The following is a 7459-nucleotide window of genomic DNA, read 5'->3' as shown; positions in this document are numbered from 1 at the left end:
CACCAGACTGTACAACAATCAAAGAAAGCATTATGTAATTTTCCTATCTTCCAGTAATGTAGGTCTGCATCAGTCTAAAAAACATACCTTGGAAAACTTTTTTTAACCACTTCTCGCCTATACAGCGTCATGTCCTGTACTGATGTGTCATAGCCTTTGTTACTGTTTTGGGACTTGTCCAGGTAATCAAGGGCAGTGGTTCTCAGTTGACTGGTTAAGTAAGTAAAAAAGTTCAACCCTTTTCATGGAATATCATAATTATAGATTATTGAAAAAAGTCAGTGATAGCAAATAATGCAAATAATTACCAAAATAAATGTTTCTATTGTTTCACAACAATTAACAGACACTTCAGATCAAACTATGAAATCTGTTAGCAGTAGGTCAGGCAAAAAAAAAGGATGATCCTGGTGGTTGTTCTGAATGGCCTCTCACATCTTCAGTGTACATCTCTCCACCACCAAGTAGTTTACCCAGCTGCCTTGCATCCTTGTGTCTGATGCCACCTCGCCAGCAGAATGGAAAAAAAAGACAATCTTGCCACCACAGACTGATAAATCATCTGCAGCATTTTACTACAGATAAAATGACTCAAGGACTCAAGAAAATTGTTTTCATTTATTAATTAAAGAAATGTATTTGTAACACTTTCCAGACCGGTACAGTAGCTGTCAGTTATTAGTTTTTTCATCTGTTCTTGAATAACCTCCATGGCGGACTGCCACATCTAAATGGTTTCTGAGATGGTAAACTATAGTGTGATGTTGTCTTGTCCGAAAGGGACAACAAGGACAGTCATACGCCTCTGCTGAGGGAAAAACTGGCTCCTCGCTGACCGGGAAACAGGTGGGATGCTGAACAAAAACAGAAGAACAATTGACCATTAGATTCAAGATACACAAGGCCTATGAGCATTAATATTATTTTACATTCATGTTAATTCATTCAACATTTCAACGTTAGATAACTTTCTATTATTTTTGCTATCTCATAAGACTTTGCCACGTTTGTCACTTTCGATATAACCTTACATACACACACACACACACGCACGCACACACACAGCTAAATTATCACACATGCTGAACGCTGACCACTAAACTGCCAAAATACCCAAACGTTACAACAATTAAACTTTTTCTATTATTTTTGCTACCTCATAAGACTTTGTCACATTCGATATAACGTTATACAGCACGCACACACACACACACACACACACACACACACACAGCTAAATTAAAATAGAGCGCCTAGAGAGAGAGCCTAAGCGGAAGCAGGAAGTAACGTCGCCATGAGACCTCAACTCGGAAAAAGTCTCCATGTAAGTGAACAGGAGTCAAAGTTTTATTTCGTGATCCGATTGAATTGTGCCATGAGAAAAAAATATGACCTCTACCTGTTTAAAACATCACGTTTCATGCCGAGAAATCAGCAGTTTGCCGTAAAGCGGCGACGGAAGAATGCATTTTGTGTGAAGACCGCTCTACGGACTACAAATCTGGTGTCCCACAAAAAATACGTAACCAACTTACACGGGAAAGGGCGGCATTTGGTGTGTGACGTCACCTACGCGACTTTAGTCTTTCTGGTTGCGGATTCTTCTGAATTTTATTTTACAATAGTTTTACAATGGGTCCCATAGTGACCGTTACTTCCTGCTTCTGCTTAGGCAAAAATGCTAACGCTACCGTCGCGTAGGATATCTCACACACACATACACACACAGAGCTATATAAATTACAACAACGCTAATGCTAATGCTACCGTCGCGTAGGATATCACACGTGCTGAATGCTGACCATTAAAATGCCAAAATACCCAAACGTTAAACAACAATATACACCAACAAAAGCGCCGTGAGATGTGAATAAAGTTTTTCATTTATTGCATTTATTGTAGCAATGAATTTCACTCACCGACGGCTTGACCGTCCAGCCGGTCTAGCCCCATCTACCGCCGCAGACGTTGATATTGCAGCCGGCCGCAGCCATTACCCACTCAACAGAGAAGCGGCTTTAGGCTCAACACACACACACACACACGACACCATATTACGTACGAAATGTGTACGGTAGATAACCGTGGTGGTTTTTATACCGCCGTTTTTTGACATCCCTTTGTACAACAGGAATTTATTTATTCATTTAAAAAACACACAAAAAGGGCACTTTATAATACAAGGCAAAAAAGGCAGGGGCTCAAGCACCCCTTGAGCCTTATGTGTGCACATGCCTGCACCTTATCAATACCCTATTGACAAGTGGTTGTTTTACTAACAATAAAAGTTGCTTTGGGGAAATGCACTCAATTGTTCTGATGCAATGATTTACAGTCCTGACTATCTTTCCAGTTCTGTCAACAAAATTTGGCATGCTTTCTTCACTCAACTTCTACACATCTACACCAGAACAAACTTAAAGATGCTCACCAGTTTGGTTACAAGATACAACCTCTCCTTGCCATCCTCTCCACCCTCCAAGAAGTGAAGAAGAAGAAGAAGAAGAAGAAAGCTTGCCATGCTCCCTGTTCACATCCTACTTCAAGGACTGCACCTGGGGCAACTTGAATCTGTGTCTGAACCTTTCAACATGAGATCCCTCAGGGTTTTGTCTGGGTTCCTTCCTCTTTTCTGTTTACACCAAGTTACTTGGCTCTGTTCAGTCTTATAGCTTTTCCTACCACACACTCAATTAAATGTATCTCTTCTCTGGTCTAAAACCCAAGTTGGAGCTTTAAAGGGACAGTGTGTAATATATCAAGTATTTAGCGCCATCTAGCTGTGAGGTTCTACATTGCAACACTCCTTTGCTCACCCCTCCCGTTCTGAAGACGTTGGAGACGTTCTGGAGGCTACAGTGGCCCTGATGGACAAGAAACTAATTTTCAAAATATGGACTCTTTCCCAACAGCGTCAAGTATTTCTACTGATTCAAGTAATGAGGTAAAGATGTAGTTAGTTATTAAGGCTATAAAACTAGAGGTTCCCTCTCAGTTCCGCAGTCAAGCTGGCTCTGAGCGAAAATGCGTTTAGCCTTACAACGTAGTACCACGTAGTGCTTTGTGTCCCTCTCGGCAGTCCATAGTTTTTTTTAAAACCGAAAAGACATGGCGGCCTCCATAGAGCTTGCCCGTGCTATGTATATTCAGATAGGTAATTCTTCGCTCAGGAGGATAAGTCAGATTGTTGGCAGAGGTAATTGTACACCAATGAGGACTTACTTATGAACGAGGACGCTGATTTGAGTTAATAAATTACTTAAATCATTACACACTGTCCCTTTAATCCCTGTTTATCCTGCTGACATCTCTCATTAGATATCTGTACCGTCTGAAGCTCAGCCTCGACAAAACTGTGCTGCTCTTCGTTTCGGGGAAGGCATCTCCCATCCATGACCTCTCTTTTACAATTGAGAATTCTGTGGTGTTCCTGGCTCAGACTGAAAGGAAGCTGAGTGTGACATTGGATAAACAGCTGTCCTTCCATGCCAACATAGTGGGAAAAACCTGCTCCTGCTGAGTAATTCTCCACAAGATAAGGAGGATACATCCATTCCTTAAGCAAGAGACAGCGCAGGTTCTGGTCTTCTCATGCATTGAATAATGAACCTCACTCTTGGCTGGACTGCCAGCATGTACTGTTCAACCTCTGCAGCTCATCTAGACTGCGGCAGCCTGGCTGGTCTTCAGCTTACCCAAGTCTCATGTTTGAAACATGTTTCTGAAGCTGCTCTAATCTGATCTGACAGCGGTACTTTCCTACAATGAATGGCTCAGACCCATCTTACATGCAGGACTTTACATACCATCCTGTGACAACCATTAGGTTGTTTGTTAATTTGGCTGTAAACATTTAAAACCACCATCATTAAAATGTACATGTTTTCACAATCACTACAACAGCATCTTTAGGGGACATCTTTTGGGATGATGCTACATTGGCTGCGTTTCTATTCATTTGAAAGTGTTAAAGTGATTACTGCTGGAATGTATTGTGAAATTAAGGATTTTTTTAGCCTTTGTGAGTGCAGAGCCTATAAATATGGTAATGTTGGTAGGTGGGTCAGTTGATCATCCATACCTTTGGTCCAGACTGGACTATCTCAACAACTATTGGATGGATTGTTGGGAAATTCTGTACTGACATTCATGACACCAAGAGAAAGAAGCCTAATGACTTGGGTGATCCCATTCTGTCTTGAAGGAGTCTTCGCAAGCAAAATATCACAACATCTAAAAGAAGAATTGACACAATTTTGTTAAAGTCAGCATTAAAGTAATTCTGCTGATCCCTTATCTTTCATCTAGTGCCATCATTAGATCGAAATTCAATTAAATTCAAAACCAAATACTACATTCTTGTGACAGACACTGAACATGTGATATTCCAATCAGCCTCAACTGTAGTTTATATTTTGTGCTAATTTGGAAATGTTACCATGCAACATGTTAAAAGAAAGTAGTAAACATTATACTTGCTTACTGATGCTAGCATTTACTGGAACCTGAGAGAGCTACATGCGTGGCTGTAGACTCTACATCTTGTTCTTCTTGGGAGAGGAGTTTTGCTATAGAAAGAAAGGAAGAAGGAATTCAAAGCGATAAAAAAGAGGAGGAGGAGGAGGAGGAGGAGGAGGTGAAGTGAGGGAGGAGAGGAGGAGAACAGACTGTATGAAAGAACCAATTTGATTCAATTTTCCACTCAATAAAATACAACCATCATCTCTGCATACACACACACTCTCACACACACATTGTCTGTCTTCAGAGTGGTGTTTTAATTGAAGCAGGTTACGGTCGTGTCTCGACGAAATTGGAAAAATTAATCAGCTGGAAAACGTTGTGTTTTCTTCCCTCGAACCATCTCTCTCTCTTTCACTTTCACTTTCGCTCTCTCTCTCTATTTGTCTCTCCATCAGCTTGACATGAGATGGCTGGCAAATTAATTTGTGGGAGCCACCTTTGTGTGTTTGATGGTTTGTTTGGTGTGTGTGTTTGGATAAAGTGCATATCTTTGCGTTCTAATTTGTATAAATCAACATCTGTGTTTTTAAGTGTCCATGTGTATCTATGTGTACGCTGACGCAGAATTCTGGATCTCTAAAAGTCAATCTCTCACAGACAAACGCATAACGACTCCTTTAGGTGTGTCTTTACCAAAGAAATGTCTGACATGTTCATTGATTAAAGTGTCATGTAACAATGATGAAGCTGGGTGAGACATATTTAGTTTCACTTGCTCAGTTACAGCAAGGATATTGTATTCAGGAGGTCATAAAATCAAGTTCAATTTCAAAGAAAATAATAAATATTTTATTTTTGATACTAAGTACCTACCAATGGATAATGTCAAAGGCCCAGGTTCCAAAAACACAAATTCACACATACAAAGCTTGAGTCTACAGCCATGCTAGCTGCACGCTAATTTGCACACAGAGACAATGCTAGCCTGCTGCTGTTTAGCCCAAAAGGTTTATCATGTTATGGTTTAGCTCCTAAGCATGTTTAACAATTGCTAACTACTGTAATAACAAAGTACTGCAGAGGCTAATAGAGTGCTGTAGTAATGAGTCCTAAAACCTGGAAATCAGTTTGGATTTTTGCACCTCCTGTTCCCTTGTTTCAAAGTCTATGAGTTTGTTTTAATTGTTTTTTTGGTTAAATGTCTGAAATAAGGCATGTGGTTACCACAGGTTGAAGATACGTACACCCTTTGTTTTATGACATAAAATACATCATTAAATGTCCCACAATTTAATCATAGCTCTTCTGTGTGTTAAAAACAGTAAGCAGTTGCTAACATGTGTCTAAATGAGAGTACAGAATTTGTCAGGGACATTAAATGTCATCACAGCAAACGCGGAGACTCATCTACTCACTAGTCCTTCTTTACAGACCTACTTTAGTTACACACTATTTTAACTCTATCTTTACAACTTGAACATTGATCAGTTTATAGAATACCTGTGTAGTAATTGTGTAGTAAGATGCTCCATGGTGGTGATGTTTTAGTCATGTGACTGTGATGTCATCTGTTTATAGCCAAACATTAGCTTTTAACAGCTATGGATTTAATTAACGGTTTAAAACTTCCCTATCTGTGAAGATTATCTTGATGAACAAAACATGTCAGTATCATAGACTTGTTTGTCACAGTGATTATTTTCTGCAACAATCCAAAATACAATTAAAAAATCCCACAGAGGGAACCAGAATGATACTAAGTTCAGGGTAAGCTCACAGAAATACATCATCCTTACAGCACTCTATACATATCTGTATTGGTGGTATTTTGTCTCAAACATAATGTTGACCAAAGCATATTTTTTTCTTCATAAAATTCTATGGCAATTCCTCGAATAGTTCTCAATCTGGACAATACTTGTGGGCAGATTTACCTACAGACCTCCTGCTAAATACGCAAAACATAATGCGTAACCTTAACGTTAGCCTGCATTTTGCTATATTCTGGCTGTACATGTACAGTGGCAGAGCCAGGCAGATTTCAGTAGGGTACTTTATACAGTGGTGAAATAGATAGTACATTTTTCTTATTTTTCCTTCCTGCAAGTAAAGTAACAAAGAAGTACAAGTGTCCCAAGAAATAGTTTACTTTTTTGGGAGCTCTAAGAGTCGTGCTCTTAGAGTCTTGCTTTTTTTATTACACTATATAATATTTTATTACATACCACACCTATGCTTTCAGACATATCTGACAGTCTGACCCAAAAAGCTGAATTGCAGCATATATATCTATATCTATCTATCTATCTATATATATATATATATAGATATTTATATATATATATATATATATATATATATATATATATATATATATATATATATATGTATACATAAATATACATATATATATTTATCTCTCTCTCTCTCTATATATATATATATATATATATATGGTGGGCTCTCTGCATCTGCCATGTGTTTGGCTTGCAAATGATATTTGAGACTCGACGTACTTCAATGGTAACTCATTTCATGTCGACAATACGTGCAGATAACTTTTGTCCTATCGACCGAACCATCTGGCAGTGAAAGTGAATTTGCCATTCATAAGTCTTTTCTCCATTTCCTTTCGCTTTCGCTTTTCAGTCCACCGTGTTTTTCCCGAACCGCCAACCCGGCTTCTTCTTCTTCTGATTCCCTTTCTTATTCTTCTGCCACCCTCTGTGTCAAGACTACCGGTGCCATCGACAGACGCAAATCATACAATGCGCGTTTTAAAAAAAAAAAAACAAGCGTAAATCGTGCGTTAAATAAGTTAACGGCGTTAAGAGGATGTTGCGTTAACGCGTTATCAACGCGTTAACTTTGACAGCCCTAATATTTGTATATATATATATGCTGCAATTCAGCTTATATTATAATAAAGTAGATGGGCCTTCTTTTAGGTGGTTAAAATACATCTTGCTATTTGTGCTGTTTGGCTGTACAATGC

The sequence above is a fragment of the Sparus aurata genome, chromosome 23, assembly GCF_900880675.1.
Source record: "Sparus aurata chromosome 23, fSpaAur1.1, whole genome shotgun sequence".
In the NCBI taxonomy this organism is placed as follows: Eukaryota; Metazoa; Chordata; class Actinopteri; order Spariformes; family Sparidae; genus Sparus; species Sparus aurata.
Note: the sequence above shows the minus strand (reverse complement) of the source record.